Genomic DNA, 26,957 nt, shown 5'->3' with positions numbered 1-26,957 from the left:
ATAAAAAAAAATGTTTCAAACAAAGTACATAAACATGAAAAATAAGTCAAAATTACACTGTGGACTTAATAAATAGGCCGTGAGGGCGTTATAATATGACAGTCAATCCCACTATTAGTTGGTAAAAGAGTAGCCCAAGAATTGGAGGTGGGTGGTGATGACTAGCTGCCTTCCCTCTGGTCTTACACTGCTAAATTAGGAACGGCTAGCACAGATAGACCTCGAGTAGCTTTGTTCGAAATTCAAAAACAAACTTAACAAACTTTTACCATAATATCAAAAGAAAACAATAGCTGAAGATACAGGTAGTGAGCAAACAAATATTGTCCCCTCCTATAAAAATGCTAATTTGTTACATCTATTAGATAACATAAAAATATGTAAATATATATGTTTTTCGAACGCATTCTACGTGATCTGTTAAAATATGATTTCGAATCTAAATATTAACGCTGACTTCCGTAAGTGCCTGAACTTTTCACGCTTTCAGTAACATTTTTTCACAAAAAATTGTTGTGCACTTGCTGCAGTGTTTTAGATCATATTATTACAGTCAGCCTACAAAGTGATCAAACAAGTTTCTCTGCAATTGTAGAGTCAGTAAAAGATATCTTACAAATATGAGAATTAATGGGCAGAGTTAAACCGATTAATGAAAGATCTCGAGCCAAACATGGAAGATTATCTTTTTGTATTACTCATACAAAGATGTCAGTCAATCACTCATTGAAAACTTACAGCGCCGATGTGAAGCAGTTTTGAAATCCAAGATAATGTGAAATAAATTATCATCTGCGTAACTGGTTTATGTTATTTTAAATTTCTCTTTTATGTTTGATTCGTGAAAAGTAATTACTTTGGATTCTCTTCGTCAATAACATCATCCTTAGTCCAAAGAGAGGTCACCTTGCTAACAATCTTGGGTTTATCAAAAAATTCTCCCCAGCCAAATCGTTTCCCAACGGTAATGATACACCCTTAGTTGGCAGAGTAGGTCTTACTCCAACCACAATTGGTCCGGAAAATTAGCCTGATGTTAAACAAATGTTATAAAGAGGAAAATTAAAATATCTACCTTTAATTCCGTGAGAAGAACTCGAATTTAAAGGCAGTATATCTTCTAACAACAATGGTTTAGCTTCTCTTTACCACGTAAAGTACGTATGGTCATAGGTTTAGCAGTGACATTTGTCAAAGGCACAGAACCAACAAACGTAAAAGGTCTAAATTTCTCCCTATCTATATCAGTTTTCACATCTGTGGCCAAATAAACAAGATCAGGTGGTCTGGTGTGTCTATGTCCATACACAGACACAAACACTTTTTATTTCTCTTGTTTGAACTGCAAAAATCAACCATAACATAAGCAATTGTTTTATAGAAATGTCAGAGTAAAGAAAAAACACCTACACCAGATATTCCAACAAAAAGAAAAGAGAAAATGGTAGCGCTCTTTTATAAACATAACTGAGAAGAGTTTTAAAATATCTCACACTTTTTGGTGATAAACTGGTAAGTCGAAGAGAGTGCTCGAGCTTGGGAGACGTTTTGATATTAAACGTTTGCAATAACAAGTTTATCAGTATTTAATACAGCTGATAGCGTTGGCATTTTGAATTTACAATAATTATTTTGTCGGAGAAAAAACTTAAATATTGATTTTAATAAACTATTTACCATTAAATATAAACCAGAATTCTGTATCAATTCTTTATATTATTAACAATGAAGCTAATGTATCACTATAGACTATCCTTATATAACCAATTCATTGAGCCCTTAGTAACTGAATTATTCTTATTTAACTAATTTGTAAATCTGAGGTGCGTTTTCATTCTTAAGACTTTGCTAATGTCACTTCACACTTACATAGTAAGTTTCACCCTTTTACTTTTATGTATTAGTTATCTATGCTTTATTTATTACATTGTTGTTTTGGTTGTTTATATTGAAATTCGACTTTCAGCCTTTTAAGCCAACAAACTTGCCAGTGATGGGGTGGACAGGAGATATTACTATATTTTGTTACGTTTAACAATAGAAGCTGGAAAAAATGAGAAACTTATACACCTAAGATCTGAAGTTACGCGTGTTTTAATCACAAATAGTAGACAGCAAATTGAACACCTGTTTTGGTCACGTTCAAAACAATTATGATAAATATTTTGTTATATTATTCTTTATACTAATTAGGACATGATTACTTATTATGATTGGCTAGATATAACACATGGTTTGTTGTTGGTTATTTTGCACACGACTCTTGCACTTGGTCAATATAAAACGTTCATGCGCTACTGAGTTTTAGTGAAAGTAGTGTTTGGATGTTAGTAAATAATTTTCATATTCAGAATGTCCGAATCGGTATGCAATTGCGGAGGTATGTTGTGGGGTTGGTATTACATGATAAACTAACACAGTTTGTGTTAGACGATAATATTATATGATAAAGGATTTTAGCGAAATTGTGTTTTTACCCGAGATAAACATAAATTTGTGGCTGTTTAATAGTAACCAACACTACTATATATCTTTCTTCTTTGTATGTTGACTTCCCATGGTTCGTGAAGTAGTAGTGTGGGCCTTTGTTAATTTAATACTTCGTGATTCAGATTATCTATATCTTGTTTAGTCTTTTAAATATAACAAGTAAATCTTATTATTCGCATAACTTTCTCTAACGATGAAATAGTCTCTATGTTGTGTAAAGCTGATAACTCTTAATGTGTTACTTTAAACGTGACCATAATCCATCTTAAATGTGGAACTGTACACTATATTTTATGGTACAGGTGTTCTCTTCCAATGATGTACTTGTCTGGAATCGAAAAGTGATATTTATTATTAATAAATGTCAATTCGTTCAACTCTTTGAGTTTGTATTACTGAAGAACTTTCATGTATTTGATTGTATTACGAACTTTTGTTTGTTCCTTCGTTTTTCACCTTTCCCACATGTTAATTGAGCAGTTTGCATTATTAGTTTTACACGTATTATTACAAATCGACGTAATAACTACAAACACTTATTCTTTCTGTTCTTCAAAGATCAATTGTGCACATGCACTAAAGAGTGCACGTGTGGGAAGGAAGGAGGATGTAAGTGCACCACGTGCAACAAAAAAGACGAAATTGATAGGAGTTGCAAGTGTAAAGGTATTAACTTTTTCTTACTTCACTCCGATACACTCTTAAAATAGTTACTAGTGAATGTTGTAAAATAACTTCATTCTGTTGTAGTTACTGCTGAACTTTGTAATTCTTGCGGCGTGGGGTGAAATGGGCTATATTGTTACAATATAGTTCTATAGAAAAGGTCAATTCCCTATCTTTGGTAAACTAAACAAAGTAATATATAACCAATAATCGGGGTTGTGAAAACTATTGCTGTGCATAACTGTTACAATAACTATGCATATATCATTTGTAAATAAGTATTCTTCGTCCTTAACATTATATGGTAACAAAACGCTCCCTGGACTCTTATTGTAAGTAAGTATACTTTAACTCATGAAATCTAATGTAAAATAACATTCTGAAGTCCTTTGGTCACTTCATTCACATTTAACAACTCTCTCTGTGTGTGTGTGTGTTTAACAAAACTTATTATACAACTAAGTGTATACCATACCGATCTTTCAAGATCCTACCTGCATCTGTAGCGACAAATGCACGTGCGGCCAGAAAGACGGATGTAAGTGTACTTCGTGCATGAGAAAAGACGATACCGAGGGAAGTCCATGTAAGTGTACAGGTATGTAAACTCTTACTAGTTAGTATTGAAAACTTCTTAAAGAGTGACTTATGATTTATTTGTGCAAATAATACTTTAAAATAACTTCTAATCTTATTTCCTTTACAGAAGGAGAACCCTGCAGTTGTACGTCCTGCACGTGCAGTAAGAAAGAATGAAGTTTCTTCTATCCAGTAGCCTGGTTCCAGTTTAATTCCTTTACTAGATTATTCGTTTATTTTTGTTTTTTAAATTGTTTCCAATATTAATTTCTTTATTTTAACATTGTTTAACGTTTTTCAAATAAACTATTTTTACAAACAATTCCTTCTCTTTTCGGAAGTCCAGAAAATTCGTCTGCTTGTGTAAGGTAATTGTTACTGTGTATTTGAACGAACACACCTACGTTGTAACTGTATTTCAAACTCTCTAAATAATCTTTAATTGTTTAGGTGAAATCGAGTTTCTAAATCATACGATAATACGTTTACATTTTACGTTACTGTTTACCACCAGTTCTATTAAAACGGGCCTGGCATGGCCTAGCGCGTTAAAGCGTGCGCTTCGTAATCTGAGGGTCGCGGGTTCGTGCCAAAACATGCAAAACATGCTCGCCCTCCCAGCCGTGAGGGCGTTATAACGTGACGGTCAATCCTACTTTTCGTTGTTAAAAGAGTAGCCTAAGAGTTGGTGGTGGGTGGTGATGACTAGCTGCCTTCCCTCTAGTCTTACACTGCTAAATTAGGGACGGCTAGCGCAGATAGCCCTCGAGTTGCTTTGTGCGAAATTCCAAAACAAACTATTAAAAAGACTTCAACTTGTTATAGAACTTGTGCTTTCATTTCTTGTGATTTCACAAACATTCAATAACACACGACAGCTTTCGTAAATTACTCGGTTTATTAAAGTACAACCCTTTAACTTAATTCGTATTGAACATACGACCTGAATGTGGGACGGGAGTATTTATAACGTCGTTTATATAGAATTATGTAGTGACTGTGAGCTGTCTGTTTCTTTAATTTATAGATTTTATCTATTGATACGTTAAATCTTCCACCAAGTATAACTTGATCACACGAAAGATGATCAGTATTTATCTATAAGAATGTGGTACGTTTTTCTACCCCGCTTTTAACAATGTGATAACTGCGTGAAGCACATTGTCAAGGGAAGAATCTTATAAACCAACGTACTACCTGTGAAATATGGTGTTATTAAATAAAATGAATAGAATAGTCGCTGCATCGTAATTAACTCTTAACATTGAGAATAATAATATTAAAACATTAGGCTTAAAATGGGAAGATTAAAATAATAACTTGCCTAATATCCTAAACGTTGTTTATTTGAACACGTATAAATTTGATAGATTAAAACATCATGTTTCTGTCTGTTTGTGAATAATGTAAATCATAACTGTTGGCAGTTTGTTAAGAAGACGTGACTGTTCGGTGGGGAAGGCGAGTCTCATTATTTTTCTTATAAATAATTAAAATAAAAGGTTAGGTTTGTTTTCTCTGAGTAATATCTATTATAATTAGTAATGATAGACATTAATTTCACTAAAAAATAGTGGCTGCACATAATAACTACCATTAGGTTTGATTTTTGGTGGTGGGCAGGTTTTTGAAATCTAACTCTTCGATGACCGATTAATCCCAGAAGACACAGTAAGAAAAGTTGTAACCGTGTGATGTATTGTTTTTGACAGGTGATTATCCAAGAATAACGGACGAACCTTGCACGGTTAGTCACTTGTATACATTTAGAACTTATAAAGTGCACATACTTTTGGAAAGTTTGATTTTCTTTTATAATCCTTAAAAAAAAGAAAAGAAACGAAGCTACAACTTAAGGCTGTGACAGTTTTACTAAGATGTTTGGTCTCTGTATTCATCAAACTATAACGTTTTTTTAATATTTACCTGCGAAAGTACAGCACTGTCAACCAATCGATCAGATCTACAAATTACGCATGATAGAATATGACATTTAGTTTTCCCTTTTAAAGATTTTCTGTATACTTGAATGTAAGAGTAACAGCTAAGATGGATGTAAGTTTACTACGTTGTAAGAGGAAAAGTCCCATGTGACAAAAGTCTGTAAAGATGTGTAAGCTCTTCTCAAAGCAGGTTAAAATTATACTGAAAATAATTAGATCAGAAATTACGTAACTATAAGAAAACATTTTTTGTAGCTTTATCAACTGTTCTTATTGTATTTTATACTTGACGTATATTTTTAACAACAAAAATCTTTTTAGTGGCGCACGTGAAGTATGAAACAAATATGTTCATGTATTGTTGTTGGACCAAAACGTGAATGAAACATTCCAAAGGAAAGGTTTTAATTGAAAAGTTGTTGGAAGTTATGGGTTTATTTAGTGTTTATTTATTTTCAATTTAAAACGTATTGAGACAAGAAATAAAAAAACAAACAACGCACGGTAGCTTCGGGAAATGAAAAATAACCATGGGCGGTAAGAAACGTTTCTCTTGAATCCCGTCGTGATTGGGGAGTGTAGGGCGTATGATTTCGAAGTTTAATTGATTTTTTGAAATTCGAAGATAACATTTTTATAGATAAACGTTTACGAATTAAAATGAGAATCGGGAGAAGCTGTGAAAACGCTAAGGAAGAAAGATTTGTGTTTGAATTTCGCACACTGGACTCGTAACCTGAGGGTCCCGGCAACATAGAAGTCTGATACTTGAGGATACCTATGACTTTCTCTACTGGAGGGAAATAAAGATGCCGCAGAGACTTAGTCCCAAATGCCTCCAAGAAGGGCCGTCTGCAACTTTTGATTGTTAGTATCAGTGACATAAACTCTGAAACAACTAAGTCCTGGTTTTACAGTAGTACCACCATTGACACAGCCAATGGATGTGAATGGGGTGTGGTTAATTTATAGAGGTTAGAAATAATTGTAATATGTGTTGTTACACAGTGTGTTCGTGTGTGTGTTTTCTTATAGCAAAGCCATATTCGGTATCTGCTGAGCCCAGGAAGGGAATACGAACCCATGATTTTAGAATTGTAAATCCTTAGACATACCACTGTACTAGCGGGGGTGTGTTGTTAAAAATATCACTTGCAACCTAATACTTAGACCTAACTTATATACTGGACCAGATATTATGAAGGGTAACAATTAGAAAGGCTTTATTATAAAATTTTAAATTAGAGAAAGAATTTCATTATACAAATAGAAAAAAAGGAATTAAACAATACAAACAATTAAACCATAACGGGTTATAAAGAATTACATTGCACATTCTAATATGTTTGAAAACAAATGATAAACCTAATTAATAAGAACGTAAAGAATAAATACCTATCAATATGGCGCATCGTCACCCAGTCCCAAATAACACTCCATGGAAGACGAGGATGATGATTTTCCATCCTGAAAGTGCAAGCTATGGCCAATAAATCATACAGAAACGGGAGTCCGTACCAGGGGCCTGGCATGGCCAAGCGCGTTAAGGCGTGCGACTCGTAATTCGAGGGTCGCGGGTTCGCATCCCCGTCGCGCTAAACATGTTCGTCCTTTCAGCCGTGGGGCGTTATAATGTGACGATCAATCCCACTATTTGTTGGTAAAAGAGTACCCCAAGAGTTGGCGGTGGGTGGTGATGACTAGCTGCCTTTCCTCTAGTCTTACACTACTAAATTAGGGACTTTTTTAAAACTTTTACATTCAGATAATTTTTTTTAGAATAAAACTTATCTAAAAATTAACCTCAAGATATTTATTTCAAAATTAAACTTCAGATAATTTTCTTAATTTTTTTAAAATTTTGCGCAGAGCTACTCGAGGGATATCCGAGTTAGCAGTCCCTAATTTAGGAGTGTAAGACTAGAGGGAAGGCAGCTAGTTATCACCACCCACCGCCAACATTTGGGACACTCTTTTATCAAGAAATAGTAGGATTTACCGTCACATTATAACGCCCCCACGCCTGAAAGAGTGAGCATGTTTGGTGTAACGGAGATTCCAACCCGCGACCCTCGGATTACGAGTCGAACGCCTTAATCCACCTGCCCATGCCGGGCCTTTTCTTTATAATTATCCTCCAGTAAATTATTTTAAAAATTAGTCTGCTGATAATTTTATAAAACATTAACCTGTGAAACATTCTATTCAAAATTAACTGTTTATAATTGTCCCAAAATCTGATGTCAGGATTATTCTCTTAAATGTTATCCTCCCGATAATTTTCTTTAAAATTATCTTGACATGAAATTAACCTAAAAATTAAACTTCAAATTATTTTCTTAATAATGAACCTCCAGAAAAGTTTCTTTAAAATTAGCCTATTGATAGTTTTGTAAACATTAACCTCTGAAACATTTTATAAAAAGTTAATCTCTGAATAACTTCCTCAAAATTAGCATCCAGATTACATTCTAAAAATTAACCTCCGGATAAGTTTCTTTAAAATTAACATTCAGAAAATTTTCTTTGAGAATACCTTTCAGAAATTTTTTCTTAAACTTAACTTGCAGATTCTTTTCTAAAATTAATAGGCCTGATTAAGGCATTCGAATTCTAATCTGTGGGTTGCTGGTTGGAATCTCCATAACACCAAACATGCTCATCCCATATGGCGTGGGGGCGTTATTGGTAAAATGTTCATGTGTTTTCTTATCTCAAAGACATGAGATTATCTGCTGAACTTACCAAGAGGAAACAAAAGACTGGTTTTTACGTTTTAAATCCGTAAACCTACCACTCTACTGGCGGGGAACTCGCTGGTAAAAGAGTAGAACAAGATTTAGCAGCTGGTGGTGGTCTTACACTGCTTAATCAGAGACAACGAGCACAGAATATACTAATATAGCTTAGCATAATATTCAAAATATACCAAGCATAAAATTATTCTCGGAATATTTCTCTTAAAAATTAACTTCGGGGTAATTTTCTTTAAAAATGAAGTTCTGCGTAAGTTTATTTGAAATTAACCTCCATATAATTCTCTTTGAAATTAATCTCATAAAAAATTATCTTCCAGGTACATTTTTTAAAACAATTTACCACAGAGTTATTTTTTCTAAAATAAACTTCCTTTAAAAATTAACCTCCAGCTAATTTTCTGAAAATTTAGTTCCCAGTATTTTTCGTAAATATTAAGCACAATGTAATTTATTTTACAGTTAGCCTCCTATAAAAAGTAACCTCCAGATAATTTTATAAAAGTTAACTTATGGGAATTTTTAAAATTAAACTCAAGAATTTTTTGGAAAATTACATTCTTGGTAATTTTCTTTAAGTTAACCTCATAAATAAATTACCTCCAAATAGTTTTCTTTAAAATTAATCTCCAGATAATTATCTTTGAAATTAACTTCATAGAAGTAATTTTTGGTTATTTTCATAAACAATAACTGTTGTTTAATTTTCTTACAAAATAACTTAGATTTTTTTTTTTAAATTAACCTCAAGCAAATTTTTTTTAAATTTAAGTTCTGGGTAATTTCCTTAAAAAGTAACTTTCGGGTAATTAAAACAAAATCCAAGTAATTTTCGTTAACCTCCAAAAATTTTCTTATGAATTAACTTCCATGTATTTTTTAATATTAACATCAGAGTACATTTCTTAAAATTGAACTTGTATAAAAATTACTCTCCAGATAATTTTCTTAAAAATTAAGTTCCCAGTAATTTTCTTAAACCTTAACCACAATGTAAATGGTTGTACAATTAATTTCCCATAAAAAGTAACCTTCAAATAATTAAAAAAATAATTCACGGGTAATTTTGTTAAAATTAAACTCCAGAATATTTTTTGAAAATTTCACTCTAGGTAATTTTCAAAATGAAACTACAATAATTACACCAGCGTAAGATATCACTTTCTTGGTTATCAGTCGCATATTAATTATATAATCTTCACCTTCACTGACAATGTTAATAATGGTACAGACGCAACAACAGGACATAGTTGTTCTAGAATTTATAGAACTAATACTGACCTTCCAATGCGGCAGACAGCCCTAGTGTTATTTGAGGCATCAGGAACTTCATTTTCCATTCCTGAAAGTTTGGTTCACAAAGAATTAGTGTTAGGCTGTTCACACGATTCCTGTAAAATGAGCAAATCTATTACATATTCTCTTTGGCAACGTTATAACCCTTTAATAGAGAAATTCTGGACATCCTGAAGTATCTGAGGCTTCAATGTTGGATTCTAGTTACTGTCGTAGGTGAAGGTATATAGAAGGAATGTGTTAGGAACAATGACTGAAGTCTGGGTCCTTTGCTTTTTCAAAAAGATATAGAAAAACTAACAAAGATGTTAATTTAGATAGGAGAAATCTGGATACAAGTGCTGAGATTGCCAGATGTGTAGAAGTAAATATTTAGTAACTGAATTGGGTGCTGGACAATTAGTGGATTCAGGGTAGTACTTACTTGGGGTAGTTTACTTCCACCCAACAACAATAATACTTTAATCCCAGGATAAGGACATACTTATACTTCTTAGCAGCATTAGCACCCTCATTAGTTCTTGCTGATATCTTGACTTGAGGAGTCTAGACTCTTTACAAAATCAGCAAGTCCTCATAAGTCAGGTATATTGGCCAAAATGTGCAATTTACCCCATAATATTTCAAATGTTTTTGTTCTTTTCTCTTTAAACTAACTACAATTCACTTCTTGAGTATCTTGTGGTTTTGGGAAGGTCTCCAAATTTAAAACAGCTCAATGACAGGTTGGTCTATATAAGATTTTAGAACAGGATGTATCATAATTCATCTCTACGTCAAGTATTTGGTTTAATGATTTTAGTCGTATTTCACATTCAAATGTTGGTCTTTAAATGATTCGAAAAAGAAATGTAATTATTAAACATAAACCGAAGTAGGTTTCAAAAGGGTTAGTTTTATTTCGTTTAACGTTTCACCCTTCATGCACAATTCGTACGTCACCAACGTAATCGCCTTTAACAGAATAGAAAAAAAATGTTTCAAATAAGTTACACAAAGATGAGAAATTCGTCAAAATTACTCTGTGGACCTAATAAACTTTTACCATATTATCAAAAAATAACAATAGCTAAACATATGGAGAATGAGCAAAAAATATTGTACCCTCATATGAAAATGGTGTTAATTTGTTCCATTTTCTATTAGAAAACATAAGAATATGAAAACTATATGTTTTTCGTACGCACTCTACGAGATCTCTTCAAATATGATTTCGGATCCTAATTTTAACTCTGACTTTCATATATGCCTGAACCTTTCATGATTTTATTTAATTTTTTTCATGAAAAGTGTTGTGCACTTGCTGCAATTTGTTAGATCATCTTATTACAATTAGCCAACAATATGATCAAACAAGTTTCTCTGCAATTGTGGAGTCATTAAAACATATCTTACAAATATAAGAATGCATGGGCTGAGTTAAACCAATTAATGAAATATTTCAAGCCAAATACGTCACATTACCTTTTTGTATTACTTAAAAAGGTGGTCAGTGAATCATTCATTGAAAACATACAATGTCCACTATATATTTACCTGCAAAACTGGTTTTCGTTATTTTGAATTTCATTTTATGTTAGATTATTGAAAAGTAAATACTTTGGATTCACTTCAACAATAACATCATCCTTACACGATAGAGAGGTCACCTTGTTAACCATCTTGGGTTTATCAACAACTTTCCCCAAACCAAATCGTTTCCCAACAGCCATGTTACACCTTTAATGGCAGAGTAGGTCTTACTCCAACAACAACTGGTCCCGAAAATAGGTCTGATGTTAAACAAATGTGATAAAGAAGAAAATTAACAAATATACCTTTAATGCCCTGAGAAATAACATACTCATCAGTAGCAGAACTGAAAGTTAAAGGCAATATACCTTCTAACAATAATGGTTTAGTTGTGTCATTATCACGTAAAATACGTATGGGCATGGGTATAGCGGAGACATTTGCCAATAACACAGAACCAACAAACGTAAAAAATCTAAATTTCTACCTAATTACATCAGTTTTTACATCTGTGGTCAAAGAAGCATCATCGGTGGTCTGGTGAATCTATGTCCATATACAGACACAAACCTTTTTGATTTCTCTTGTTCGAACTGCAACAATCAAACATAACAAAAGCAATTTTTACAGAAATGGCAGAGTAAAGAAGAAAACCTTGGTTTGGTTTTTGGAATTTCGCACAAAGCTACTCGAGGGTTATCTGTGCTAGCCGTCCCTAATTTACCAGTGTAAGACTAGAGGGAAGGCAGCTAGTCATCACCACCCACCGCCAACTCTTGGACTACTCTTTTACACACGAATAGTGGGATTGATCGTCACATTATAACGCCCCCACGGCTGGGAAGGCGAGGATGTTTGGCGCGACTCGGGCGCGAACCCGCGACCCTCAGATTACGAAGCGCACGCGTTAACGCGCTAGGCCATGCCAGGCAAAGAACGAACCACCTACACCAAATATTCCAATAAAAGAAAAGAGAAAATGGTAGCCCTGTTTTATAAACAGAACTGAGAACAGTTTTAAAATATCTCACACTTTTTGGTGACAAACTGAAAAGTAGGAGCGAGTGGTCGAGCTGAGAAGACGTTTTGATATTAAAAGTTTGCAATAACAAGTTTATCAGTATTTAATACAGCTGATAGTGTCAGCATTTTGAATTTACAATAATTATCTGGTCGGAGAAAAAACCTAAATAATGATTTTAATAAACTATTTGCCATTAAATATAAACCAGCATTCTGTATTGATTCTTTACATTGTGATGAATGAAGCTAGTGTATCACTGTAAACTATCCTTATATAACCAATTCATTGAGCACTTGGTGGCTGTATTATTCTTATCAGACTAATTTGTAAATCTGACGTGAGTGAAAATTTCTAACTATTTGGTAATGTCACTTCTAACTTACATAGTAACTTTCACCCTTTTAATTTTGTGTATTAGTTATGTATGCTTCATTTATTAAATTGTTGTTTTGCTTTGTTTATATTGAAACCCGAACTTTCAGCGTTTTAAGCCAACAAACTTGCCACTGAAGGGGTGGACAGGAGTTATTACTATTTTCTGTTACGTTTAACAATAGAAGCTGGAAAAACATTAGAAAGTGATACACCTAATATCTGAAGTTACGTGTGTTTAAATCAGAAATAGTAGACAATACAGCGAATACTTTTTCTGGCCAAGTTCAACTTACTTGTGATAAATATTTGGATATATTATTCTTGATACTAATTAGGACATATTTACTCGTGATTGGCTAGAAATAACACATGGTTCGTTATTGCTCATTTTGCACACGAATCTTGCACTTGGCGAATATAAAAACTTCACTCGCGTGGTTAGTTTGAGTGGAAGTTGTGTTTCAGTGCAAGTAAGTTTTAAACTAAGAACAATGTCCGATACAATTTGTAAATGCGGAGGTAAGTTGCGTTATTTGTATTATCCGATAAAGAAACACACTGTTTGTGATTGAAAATAATTTCGTGTGATAAGAGGATTTTACCGCAAATGTGTTTTACTCTAGAAAATTATTCATTCGCGGCTGTTTAATAGATAGAGTATTATTACGTATTTTGTATGTTGGCTTCACATTTTGTGTGAAGCATTGGTTTGGGCCTTTCTTTGTTTAATACTTCGTGATTGAAGAATTTTTAATGTTTGTTTATTTGATATTAAACTTGCTAGATAAATCTTGCAATTTATGATTTATTTAATCGCCACTTAGTTTTTACGCAGTGAGAAGCTGTTAACTGTAGAATGTATCTTTTATTAAAAGTAAATTCTGTGATTTACTTTTACTTTGTTTACTTTGACCACAATTAGCTTTAACATACAACTTTCACAATGATTTCTATTTAGGTTTCTTCTCTTCCACTGATGTAATTTTTGTCTAGAATCGAGTATTTTTATTTTTGTCATTATTAAACGTTAATACGTTCAACTACTTAATTTTGTATGATTTGAGAAATCTTCACATGATGCATAAATTATTTGTAATATGAACTATTTATTTATTTGTAAACTTCTCCCCTTTTTATAAATATCAACTGAATAGTTTGTTGCATGACTTTGTACACGTATTACTATTATAAATCTGCGTAATAGCTATAAACACTTGTACTCTTTCTGTTCTTCAAAGATCAACTGTGCACATGCACTCAGGAGTGCACGTGTGGGAAGGAAGGAGGATGTAAGTGCACCACGTGCAACAAGAAAGAAGAAACTGACAGGAGTTGCAAGTGTAAAGGTATTAACAGTTTCCTTACTACTCACCAACACGCGCTTAAAATATTAACTGGGGGATGTTATAAAATAACGACATGTTTTAGTAACTACTTTGCTTTTGCTTATTAATTTTTGCGGTGTGTTGCAGTGGACTGATTTTACAACATAGTTCTACAGAAAAGGTAACTTCACTGTCTTCGTTAAGCTAAACGAATAATGCATAACTCGTAATCGGGTATTTTGAAAACTACTGCTGTACAAGATTTTTCAAATACCTGTATGGATACGATATTATAAACATTATTTAATGTAAATAACACTATGTAGTAACAAAATATCTAAAATTCTGTTGTTGTTTTTTTTTTTTTTTTACTGTATATAATAAATATACTTAATTTATGAAATCAAGTGTACAATATCATCCTGAAGCCTTTTGTTTTTTAATTTATTCGCATTATCAGCTATGTATATATTTAACAAATTTTAAAATAGAAGAAACTCTATACCATACTGATCTCTTCAGATCCTACGTGCACCTGTATTGAGAAATGCACGTGCGGCCAGCAAGACGGATGTAAATGTACTTCGTGCATGAGAAAAGACGACACTGAGGGAAGTCCATGCAAGTGTACAGGTATGTAAACTCTTGCTAGTTATTTAAGAGTGACTTGTTTGTGTAAAATAATAATTATAAAATAACGTTTAATCTTCCTTTACAGAAGGAGAACCCTGCAGTTGTTCGTCCTGCACATGCAGCAAGGAAAAATGAAGTTTCTTTTATACATGGGGCTGGTTCCTGTTTAATTCCTTTACTAGATTATTCGTTTATTTTTGTTTTTTAAATTGTTTCCAATATTAATTTGTTTATTTAAACATTGTTTAACGTTTTTCAAATAAACTATTTTTACAAACAATTCCTTCTCTTTTCGGAAGTCCAGAAAATTCGACTGCTAGTGAAGCGTAATTGTTACTTTGTAATTGAACGAACCCTCTTAACTTTTACTATACCTCAAACTCGTTAAATAACCTTGTTTTTTTAAGGTGAATCAAGAATTTCTGATTTTTTGCAATAATATCTTTAGATTTAAGGGAAGTGCTTACCATCAATTTTATTGAATATAACAGGTATAGAACTTGTGCTTTCATTTATTGTGATATTACAATCGCTTAACAACGCAGGAACACTCTTGAAACGCTTTCATAAATTAGTCGGTTGATTACAGTACACCCATTTAACTTAATTATTAAATATATTTAGGGCCGCGAAGAATCTCGTAGATAAATTACACTTTGTCTCGAATAACGCAAACGAACTGCATCAGTAACGGGAGTGTACATAACGTATAGTTTATATAATATCATGTAGTGACCTATTATCTGTCTGTTCTTTACGTTTCATTTATTGATCCGTTAATCCTTCCACAAACTATAATTACACAATGTATATCTTAAATACTAAAGATGTTTCATGCAAATGTGTAGGAATTTGGTACCTCTTTCTACACTCTTCTACCAAAGTAATAACTGCAGGGAGCACTTTGTCAACGAAAGAATCTTGCTAACAATCGAGCTACTCCTTGAAATAATATGGCGTTATTAAATAACGCTTAAACAACATCGAATAATTTACAGATCTGCTAAATAGAATGCTGCTTTTAAGAGCAGGTGCGAAAAAACGAGTTGCTCTTTTGTGACCTGATATGGACTTTTTGTTTTGATATTTAAATTTCTTAAAATTTTAGGTTCTACATTTTCGTATTTTTACCGGTTGAAATATATCTTAACGTTTTCTCTTTAGACAAAAAACGATTACAAAAGAAATTAGATGTGTTTTCTTTAGGAACATTGTGAATGTAGCACAAAGGCTGGTATAGATAGTAACACTTCTATTGATAATTTTTTTTCTTGTTCTTTACTTAATTGTTTAATACCATTACCAGCTGTTTTTAGATGTATCTTTATTCAAAGTGGGATTCTCGGCATCAGAATTATAAATATACTTTACTAAAGATAACTACTATTGTCGCGTTCCGAACAGGTAGTTTTTACATTAAAAATTAAACTCCGTCCTTGCTATATAATTTCTAACTGGAGGATAACGGAAAACAATATATCATTTGATAGATTAAAATATAAGCTTTGTCTGTTTGAGAATAATATAAATCATCTTAACTATTGGCAGTTTATGAAATTCTGACAGTTCGACGGGGAAAGTGAATCTTGTTTATATAAACAATTAAATATAAGGCTGTTTATTTTACCCGAATAATATCTGTAATAATTAGTAATTATCGTTAGCTTTTCAATATGTATTTGGTTTTATTTTTAGTGCTGGTCAGGTTTTTAAAATCTAAAACTCTTCAACGACAGATTAAACTGAGAAGACAAAATAAGAGAAGTGGTAACAGTGTACTGGGTGATGTTTTGTTTTTGACAGGTAATTAATTATCCAAACAAGAACTTACGAGCCTTGCACGGTTAGTCACTCTTACTTTGAGAACTTGTAAGATTCATATAATTTTGGAAAGTTTGATATTCTGTGTAATCCTTGCAACTTTTATAACGTGAGGTTGTAACAGTTTTACTGGGATGTGGGGTAACAGTATTCATCAAATGCATGACGTTTTATGTATACCTGAGAAAGTTCAGTACTGACAAACAACATCAGTCAAACCTTCAAGTTACACATGATGAAATATAACATTTACTTTGCTGTTTTAAATATTTTCTGTACACTTAAAATAAAAAATGTAAGCGTGATGATGAAAATGGATGGAAGTTAACTAGATTGTAAGAGAAAGTCCCAGATGACGACTAAAGTTTCTACAAATGTAGATATGTAAGCTCTTCTGAAAGCAGGTTAAGATTATACTGAAAATAATTAAAACAGAAATTATTTAACTACAAGAAAACATTGTTTGTAGCTTTATCAAGATTTTATTGTTTTGTGTACTTTATGTATATTTAAACAACTAGAATCTTGTTAGTGGCGCACATGTAGTATAAAAACAATTATGCTCCTGTATTGTTGTTGGATTGAAACGTGAAGGAAACAAGCCAAAAGACAGATTTTAATGGAAATATTTATGGGTAACGTTGTTTATGTTGTGTTTGAAAATTTAAAACATATGGAGACGAGAACAAAAACAACGGACCGTAGCTTCGTGAAATTAAAAATAACCATGGGCGGTCAGACACGTTTCTCTTTATCCCAGTCGTGATTAGGGATTGTATGAAATGATTTATTGAAATTCGAAGATAACATATTCAACGTAAACCTTTATCAATAAAATATGAGAATCGGGAGAAGCTGCGAAGACGCCAAGGAAGAAAGATTTGTTTTTGAATTTCGTACGCTAGACACGGAATATGAGTCCCGGTAACATTGAAGCTTCAGATACTTAAGGATGCCCATGAATTTCTCTACAGAAGGGAAATAAAGATGTCGCAGAAACTTGGTTCCAGCTGCCTCCAAGAACACGAGGGCCATCTGTAACCTTTGATTGTTAGTATCAGTGCCATAAACTCTGGAACAACTAAGTCCTGGTGTTGTATCAGTACCACCATTACTACTGCTAGTAGAAGTAAAGGAAGGTTGTGTGGCTAAACCCTTTCTAGAAGAACAAACTATCAGTGTCTGTTTAATTATATTCACCAGTCTTCCTGTTTTGCTTATAAATCAATGATTTATAAGTCCTGGTGTTGTATCAGTACCACCATTAGTACTGCCAGGGGGAAGTAGAGACAACACGTGAATAATAAGCTAGAAAGTCTTATTTAGAAAGAAAATATTTTACATAGAAGAGCGAACAACGTTTCGACCTTCTTCGGTCATCACCTGACGATGATTACATTCTGGTTACTGTCGAATGTGAAGGTGTATAGCAGGAATCTGTAAGAAACAATGACTGAAGCCTGAGGCCTTTGCGTTTCAAAAAAACTAGCGAAAGACGTTAATTTAAATACCAGAAATCTGGATATAAATGCTGAGATTGCCAGATGTGTAGAAGTAAATATTTAATTACTGAACTAGGTGCTGGGCAATTAGTGGATTTGGGGTGGTAATGTTTACTTCCACACATTCTCACTCACATAATATTTGCCCACCAAACTCATGGATTTCATGATTTTCCTCCAGCATAGCTATGTTTAATTAAACTAGCTTGTTGTAGACATGCTGCCATTGTTGTCTGTACCAGACAAGGAAACACTTCATGCCAGATGAAGGAAAATATACTGCTCAATAAATCTATAGAAATAACTAAATATTTCAGAATATTTTGTGATAACTAAATTTATGGATGAAAACATACCCATTCATCTGCAAGTGTATTTTTAAGCTTGCGAGTGAAGTACGAAGGAACTGAAACGAAACTCACCTCACTTCAGGATAATACGACATCAAAGTACCCTATATAAATCTGTTACGTGAAACTATGCATTCCGCATTAATTCTCGAAATAAACCCCAACGTGGATCTTCTCTGGTTTCTTTTATCAATGTGTACCTTGATCTTGTGTAACGAAGCAGTCAGGCTCCTACTGACAGAAAACGGGGTAGCCAGGGCAGTCTAAATGCTGAAAGATGACCAGAGACAAAGAAGGTTAACACAGCACGTCGGTGTGTCACCAATCGTCATTAATCGATTTTTGCGTTTTACCAGGAAACGAACTCTTATGTCAGGAAACCATGTCAAGATCGTCATCGCTGCACAACAGCCAAAGAGGACAACTACATTGTGACTATCGCTCTGCGGGACAGGTTAGTTACGGACCGATCTATGCGAAATCATCTTCAGTATTCCACTGGAACCCGTGTGTCGACCCAAACAGTTTGCAATTGTCTGCACAAAGGACGTCTTAAGGCCAGACGACCTGCAAAAGGCGTTATTCTGACAGCACGATGCCGTTCAGCTAGGATGGAGTTTGCTCATTAGCACCTGGACCGGGAACTTCGTCAATGGGCCACTGTACTATGGACAGATAAGAGTTGGTTCACTCTGTCTCGTGATGATAGACGTGCGAGAATGTGAAGACGCCGAGGAGAGCGATATTTTGCCTCTAACATGTGCATGTCGACGCTTATGGAGGAGATTCTGTAATGATCTGGGCAGGCATAAGATTGTGTGGCTGCATGGACATATTTCTCCTCGACAAGGGAGCATTGAATGCACGACGATATAGAGACGAAATTCTGGAAACCATTGTGAGGTCTTTTGCGATGCGTTTATTCTCTTGCAGGTTAACACGCGAGCCCATGTCGCCAGACAGTGTATGTAGTTCCTTGACGAGGAAAGAATAGACACTTTTGAGTGGCCCGCCAGATCTCCAGATTTAAATCGGATTGAACATTTTTGGGATATGTTTTCATGGCGCGTTAGTGAAAGCCAGCACCCTTTTCAGAATGTACAGGAACTCCGACAAGCCCTGGTAGACGAATACCCTAACATACCTCAAGATAACACCAATAGAGTGATTCAAAGTGCGCGAAATCGATGTCAGAAGTGCATCTCAGCCCGTGGAAGTCACACTACACCTTAAATGTTTTAAACATTTCTTAAATACACGGAAGTGAACTGTTTAAAATATTGTCTCATATGGGATATCAGTTTTGGTGATAATGACCATTTTTAAAAATTTTATTGCTCCATGTTTTACCGCTTATCACACATTAAAATATGGATACAGATGGAACTGAAATGACGCAAATTACCTAAAATATTAAAATATTATCACATTTAGAACACGGAGATATTTTATAAGAAAATGTCCTTGTTCCTTTAATTTTTTGAGCAATCTACTTCTTGGGTTATACAAAGAAACACCTCGCGCCAAACATCAACTGGCTTCGTCTATAGCCTACAATCTGGTTGCCATACAGATGGTGTTTAGTTTCATTGGGAAGGCAGAGGAAAATATTTCTTGGATCACACATGCACAGTCACTTGTGACAATTAATCCTTGGATTTCATAGGAACTTTCTTCCATTTGCAAGTTGTATAACATCGGCATGGATTACAAGGTCTCCCCAGATGGTTTATATTCCTAGATCTACTCTGTCTATTACAGGTATATACATCACGTTTTGAAAACATTTACAATACAACGGATTCCTAAAACAACCTATCACTCACTTAATATTTGTAGTAAAAATAATTATAACAATAATACTTTGATCCAAGGACGAGGACATCTTCAGACTTCTTAGCAGCATTAGCACGTTCATTTCTTGTTGCTGAAATCTTGGTTTGAGAAATCTAGGCTCTTCTCAAAAGCAGCAAGTCCTCATAAGTCAGGTACATTGGCCAAAGTGTGCAATTTACTCCCATCATATCTTAAATGTTTTCGTTTTTGTCTTTTTAAACCTACTCCAAATCACTTCTTGGGTATTTTATGGTGTTGGGAAGATCTCCAAATCTAAAACAGCTCAATGACAATTTGGGTTTTGAAAACATAGTAGGGAAAGTGAAAACATTGTTCTGTGTGATTTGTGTTTTTGACAGGTGATTATGAAAGAAAAATTTAAAAAACTTTACACAGATTGTAACTTACGTATACCTGAAACTTTTGTTAAGGTACGAAAAGAGAAACTATAATTTATATTGGTCAGAGTCTTCTGTGATGTTTGGTAACGCAAAACATCAACTGCATTACGTTTTATAAAACGTAATTAAAGAGAATAGTATTACATATCGACAAATTACACATCATGAATTATGACATTTATTTTGCTGTTTTAGAGATTTTCTGTACACTTGTACTAGAGAATGTAAGTGTAATAAATGAGAAGAACATGCAAGGAAATTTAATGTCTGATTGATTGTTTGGAAATAAGCAAAAGGTACACAGTGAACTATCCGTACTCTACCCATTAAAAGTATCGAAACGGGTTTCTGACGGTGCATGTCTGAAGAGATACCGTTGTACCAATGAGGAGAGGATTTAATGTCTGTAGCTTTATCAGTTGTTTGTTACCGAACTACTGATATTTTTTTAAGGACTAAACTCTCGTGCGTTATACACATGTAGTATAAAAGAATACTGTTCCTGTATTGTCATTGGAATGAAATGACAATAACATATTCCAAAGAAAATATTTTACTGGAAATGTGGTTTCAAAATATTCGTTATTACATTGTTTAATTTGTGTTTGAAAATAAATAACTTAAAACACAAGGAAACAGTCTGGTTGGTGCATTGATTAATAAACTCTTACAGTTAACTCTAAGATCTTAAATATTTGCAGTCATTCTAAACATTGAAATTCATACAAAAAAGTTTATCTCTTCGTATTGGTAGATAAACAAAAATCCAACCAACTGCAATTAATAAGTGTCGTTTCTATGGCAATTTTGTTGTACGAGACTATCCTCTTATTAATATTAGAAACTGTTACAAATTTTTTTTCTCAATACAAATGATATAAAGTTTTAAATTTTTGAAATCTGAAGGTTTACGTTCATCACCACCCTCAACCTATGTATACTTTGAAGAATCACTAATGTTAGTTTCAGAACGGGATGTATCATAATTGATATCTATGTCAAGTATTTGGTTTAATTATTTTGGACGTATTACACATTCAAAGTTTGGTCTACAAAATATTTAAACGGTAAGAAAAATGAAATGTAATTATTAAACATAAACTGAAGTAGGTTTCAAAAAGTTTAGTTTTATTTCGTTTAACGTTTCATCCTTCATAGGCAATTAGTACACAACCAACGAAATCATTGTTAACATAATAAAAAAAAATGTTTCAAACAAAGTACACAAACATGAAAAATAAGTCAAAATTACCCTGTGGACTTAATAAATAAGCCTGGCATGGCCAAGCGTGTTAAGGCGTGCGACTCGTAATCTGAGGGTCGCGGGTTCGCATACCCGTCGCGACAAACATGCTCGCCCTCCAAGCCGTGGGAGCGTTATAAGTGACGGTGAATCCCAATATTCGTTGGTAAAAGAGTAGCCCAAGAATTGGAGGTGGGTGCTGATGACTAGTTGCCTTCCCTCTAGTCTTACACTGCTAAATTAGGGACGGCTAGCACGGATAGTCCTCGAGTAGCTTTGTTCGAAATTCAAAAAGAAACAAAACAAACTTAATAATCTTTTACCATAATATCAAAAGAAAACAATAGCTGAACATAGAGGTAGTGAGCAAACAAATATTTCCCTTCTTATGAAAATGCTAATTTGTTACATCTATTAGATAACATAAAAATATGTAAAAATATATGTTTTTCGAACTCACTCTACGAGATCTGCTCAAATATGATTTCGAATCTTAATTGTAACGCTGACTTCCGTAAATGCCTGAACCTTTCACGACTTCAGTTACATATTTTCACAAAAAATTATTGTGCACTTGATGCAGTGTTTTAGATTATATTATTACAGTTAGCCTACAAAGTGATCAAACAAGTTTCCCTGCAATTGTAGAGTTAGTAAAAGATATCTTAAAAATATGAGATTTAATGGGCTGAGTTAAACCGATCAATGAAAGATCTCGAGCCAAACATGGAAGATTATCTTTTTTGTATTACTCATACAAAGATGTCAGTCAATCACTCATTGAAAACTTACAGCGCTGATGTGAAGCAGTTTTCAAATCCAAGATAATGTGAAATAAATTATCATCTGCGTAACTGGTTTGTGTTATTTTGAATTTCTCTGGTCCGGAAAAGTAGCCTGATGTTAAACAAATGTTATAAAGAGGAAAATTAACATATCTACTTTTACTGCTCTGAGAAGAACTCGAATTTAAAGGCAGTATATCTTCTAACAACAATGGTTTAGCTTCTCTTTACCACGTAAAGTACGCATGGTCATAGGTTTAGCAGTGACATTTGTCAAAGGAACAGAACCAACAAACGTGAAAGGTCTAAATTTCTCCCTATCTATATCAGTTTTCACATCTGTGGCCAAATAAACAAGATCAGGTGGTCTGGTGTATCTATGTCCATACATAGACACAAACACTTTTTATTTCTCTTGTTCGAACTGCAAAAATCAAACATAACATAAGCAATTGTTTTATATAAATGTCAGAGTAAAGAAAAAACACCTACACCAGATATTCCAATAAAAAGAAAAGAGAACATGGTAGCGCTCTTTCATAAACATAACTGAAAAGAGTTTTAAAATACCTCACACTTTGTGGTGATAAACTGGTAAGTCGAAGAGAGTGCTCGAGCTTGGGAGACGTTTTGATATTAAACGTTTGCAATTACAAGTTCATCAGTATTTAATACAGCTGATAGCGTTGGCATTTTGAATTTACAATAATTATTTTGTCGGAGAAAAAACTTGAATAATGATTTTAATAAACTATTTACCATTAAATATAAATCAGTATTCTGTATCAATTCTTTATATTATTAACAATGAAGCTAATGTATCACTATAGACTATCCTTATATAACCAATTCATTGAGCCCTTAGTAACTGAATTATTCTTATTTAACTAATTTGTAAATCTGAGGTGCGTTTCCATTCTTAAGACTTTGCTGATGTCACTTCACACTTACATAGTAAGTTTCATCCTTTTACTTTTATGTATTAGTTATCTATGCTTTATTTATTACATTGTTGTTTTGGTTGTTTATATTGAAATTCGACTTTCAGCCTTTTAAGCCAACAAACTTGCCAATGATGGGGTGGACAGGAGATATTACTATATTTTGTTACGTTTAACAATAGAAGCTGGAAAAACATGAGAAACTTATACACCTAGGATCTGAAGTTACGCGTGTTTGTATCACAAATAGTAGACATTAGAGCAAGCACTTTGTTTGGACAAGCTGAAATCACTTATGATAAATATATGGATATATTATTCTTTATACTAATCAGACATGTTTACTCATCATGACTGACTATAAATAACACATGGTTCGTTGTTGGTTATTTTTCACACGACTCTTGCACTTGGTCAATATAAAAAGTCATGCGGTTGTGTAGTTTGAGAGGAAATAGATTGACGTAAATAGATTTGACAAACAATATCCGATTTAACATGCAAATGCGGAGGTAAGTTGTGGGGTTTGTATTACATGATAAACGAACACAAAGTTTATGTTCGAAGTCATATCATATGATAAAAGATAAGAGGATTTTGTCGAAATTTGGTTGTACTTAAAATGAATATGTATTTGTGGCTGTTCAATAGCAACGAATAATATTACGTATCTTGACTTTGTGTACGTTAGCATCACCTTTGTCGTGAGGTATTGGTTTGGGCCTTTCTTCATTTAATATTTCGCGATTCAGATGATCTACATGTTTATTTAGTCGTGAATTTAATTATTAAATCTTGCTCTTCACAAGACTTTATTTAACAACGAAGTAGTTTATATGCAGTGTAAAGCTGATAATTCTTTAGAATGTATCTCTTTTATTTTAAGTACACTATTCACCTTTTAAACGTGATTATAATTGATCTTAAACATGGAACCGTAAACAATTAACTATATTAGCTTTTTTTCTTCCAATGAAGTACATATTGTCTCGAATCGAAGTGTTATTATTGATATCATTAAAGGTTAATTCGTTCAACTACTTGATTTTGTATGATTGAGAAATCTTGATGTATTAATAATGTGTAATTGATGGTATTGTGAATTTTCTTTCTTTCTATATATCGTTGCTATTTGTTTACTGAACGGTTCTTGCATCAGTAGTTGAATTACTGTTATAAATCTACGTAATAGCTGTAAAAAAAAATCTGCACTCTTTCTCTTCTTTAAAGATTCACTGTGCACCTGCACTCGGGAGTGCAGAAAGCTACAAAATAACACCTTGGGTAACACTACAAACTACTTTATTTAAACACTTGTTGAGAACATCGAATAACTTAATGTGTTCTATCGTTGTCGCTTTTTGGAGAAGCTGGGAAAAATAAATTTTCCCTTTTGTCACCTAACCTGGACTCTCCTGTTATTGTAATATATAGATTTCTTTCAATGATCAGGTATTATATGTTCTTTTTATCAACAGTGTGAATGTAGCTTAGAAGGGCTGAAATATTGTAACCCTTTAATTGATGAGTTTTATTTGTTATTTTCTACTTATCTATAAGCGTTTAATACCCACACCAGCTGTTCTGAGATGCATTTTTATTCCACGTGGGTTTCTTGTCATCAGAATTAGAAATATACCTTACCAAAAATTATTACTTATTTCGCGGTCCGAATTGGCAGTTTCTACATTTTAAATTAAACTCCATCCTTGCCATACAATTTTTAAGTGGAGGATAACGTCGGAAACAATATATCATTTGATACATCAAAATAAGGTTTCTGTCTACTGTTCGTAAATAATATAAATCATCCTAGCTATTGGCAGTTCGGTGCAAAAAGTGAGTCTGATTGTCTTGTATATATAAACAATTAAAATAAAATGCTAGGTTTATTTTACCCGAGTAATATCTATCAATTAGTAATTATACTTTTCAATTTCAATAAATGTTGGCTGAACCTAATTAATAACTACTATGAGGTTTTCTTTTTTGGTGCTGGACAGGTTTTTGAAATCCAAAACTCCTCAATGACAGATTTGGCCCAGAAAACAAAGTAAGAAAAGTTGTAAGAGTGTACCGTGTGATGTATTGTTTTTAACAGGATATAATCCAAGAATAACGGACGAACCTTGGACGATTAGTCACTTGTATACATTTAGAACTTGTAAGGTGCACATAATTTTGGAAAGTTTGATCTTATAAAGGATTATAATCCTTAAAAAAGAAACGAAGGTACCACGTAAGGCTGTAACAGTTTTACTGGGATATGTGATCACCGTATTCATCAAATGCATAACGTTTTTTTAATCTTTACCTAAGAAAGTACAGTACTGCCAAACAATATCAGTCAGATGTACAAATTACACACGATAAAATATAATATTTACTTTGCCGTTTTAAATATTTTCTGTACACTTGTAGTAGAGAATGTAAGTGTAACAATTAAGATGGATGCAAGTTTACTACGTTGTAAGATAAAAAGTCCCAGGTGTCAAATGTCTACAAATGTAAAGACATGCAAGCTCTTCTCATAGCAAAGTAAAATTATGTTTAAAATAATTTTAAAAACTACATAACTATAAAAACCAAGAAGAAATTATTGTTTGTAGCTTTATCAACTGTTTTTATTGTATTGTATACTTGACGTGTACTTTTAATGTCTAGAATCTTGTTAGTGGCGAACGTGTAGTATAAAACAATTGTTCCTGTATTCTTGTTGGACTGAAACGTGAATGAAATATTCCCAAAGGAAAGATTTTAATTCAAATGTTGTTTATTGTCTATTGTGTGTTTTGAAAACAAATAATTTAAACATATGGAGATAAGAACAAAAACAACGCACGGTAGCTTTGGGAAATGAAAAATAACCGTGTATGATGAGAAACGTTTCTTTTCAACCGAATTATAATTGCGGATTGTAGGGCGCATGATTTTGGAGTTTAATGGATTGTTTGAGATTCGAAAATAATATTTTTATAAAGAATAAAAATGAGAATCGGGAGAAGCTGCGAAAACGCTAAGAAAGAAAAGTTTGTTTTTAAATTTTGCACACTGGACTCGTAACCTGAGGGTCCCGGCCATACAGAGCCTCAGATACTTGAGGATACATGCGGCTTTTTCTACTGAAGGGAAATAAAGATGTCGCAGAGATTTAGTCCCAGATGCTTCTAAAAACACCAGGGCCTTCTGCGACTTTCATTGTTAGTATCAGTGCCGAAGTTTATGGCACAACTAAGTCCTGGTGTTGCGTCAGTACCACCATTGACACTACCAGTAGATGTGAAGATAACTAATAAGTGACTAATAAGCTAGAAGGTGTTATATTTCTTTCGTACATTGTATTGTTGTTTTAAACTGTCAAGCGTATGTCATGGAATTTCTATTTTCTCTATTTACATCTATTAAATTATTATGGTGAAATCATGGTGTCCAGCATGTCCTAAGCGTTACTTTGTTCTAGATTCTTTGTTTCTTTGTAC

The 26,957-nt window shown here is 33.3% G+C and overlaps 2 long non-coding RNA genes across 3 annotated transcripts in view; both read left to right on the top strand.

Moving 5' to 3' along the window:
- The first annotated feature begins 2,253 nt into the window (after nt 1-2,253).
- LOC143235586 (uncharacterized) overlaps nt 2,254-26,957 on the top strand; it is a 211,195-nt gene continuing 186,491 nt past the window's right edge. The window contains exons 1-4 of one of the 2 annotated variants that reach the window (XR_013019326.1): nt 2,254-2,380; nt 3,049-3,156; nt 3,644-3,754; nt 3,863-4,057. This is a non-coding gene — a long non-coding RNA (uncharacterized LOC143235586). Of the gene's footprint in view, nt 2,381-3,048; nt 3,157-3,643; nt 3,755-3,862; nt 4,058-26,957 lie in introns of those variants that run through there. The other variant, XR_013019323.1, reaches the window with a different exon arrangement.
- Nucleotides 13,007-14,879, top strand: LOC143234876 (uncharacterized). The gene is made up of 4 exons (XR_013018846.1): nt 13,007-13,160; nt 13,880-13,987; nt 14,489-14,599; nt 14,685-14,879. It is a non-coding gene; the product is annotated as an uncharacterized LOC143234876 (long non-coding RNA).

Source organism: Tachypleus tridentatus, chromosome 12 (genome assembly GCF_004210375.1).
Source record: "Tachypleus tridentatus isolate NWPU-2018 chromosome 12, ASM421037v1, whole genome shotgun sequence".
Classification (NCBI taxonomy): Eukaryota; Metazoa; Arthropoda; class Merostomata; order Xiphosura; family Limulidae; genus Tachypleus; species Tachypleus tridentatus.
The sequence above is the reverse complement of the archived record's forward strand: the minus strand, read 5'-3'. Positions and strand labels throughout refer to the sequence as shown.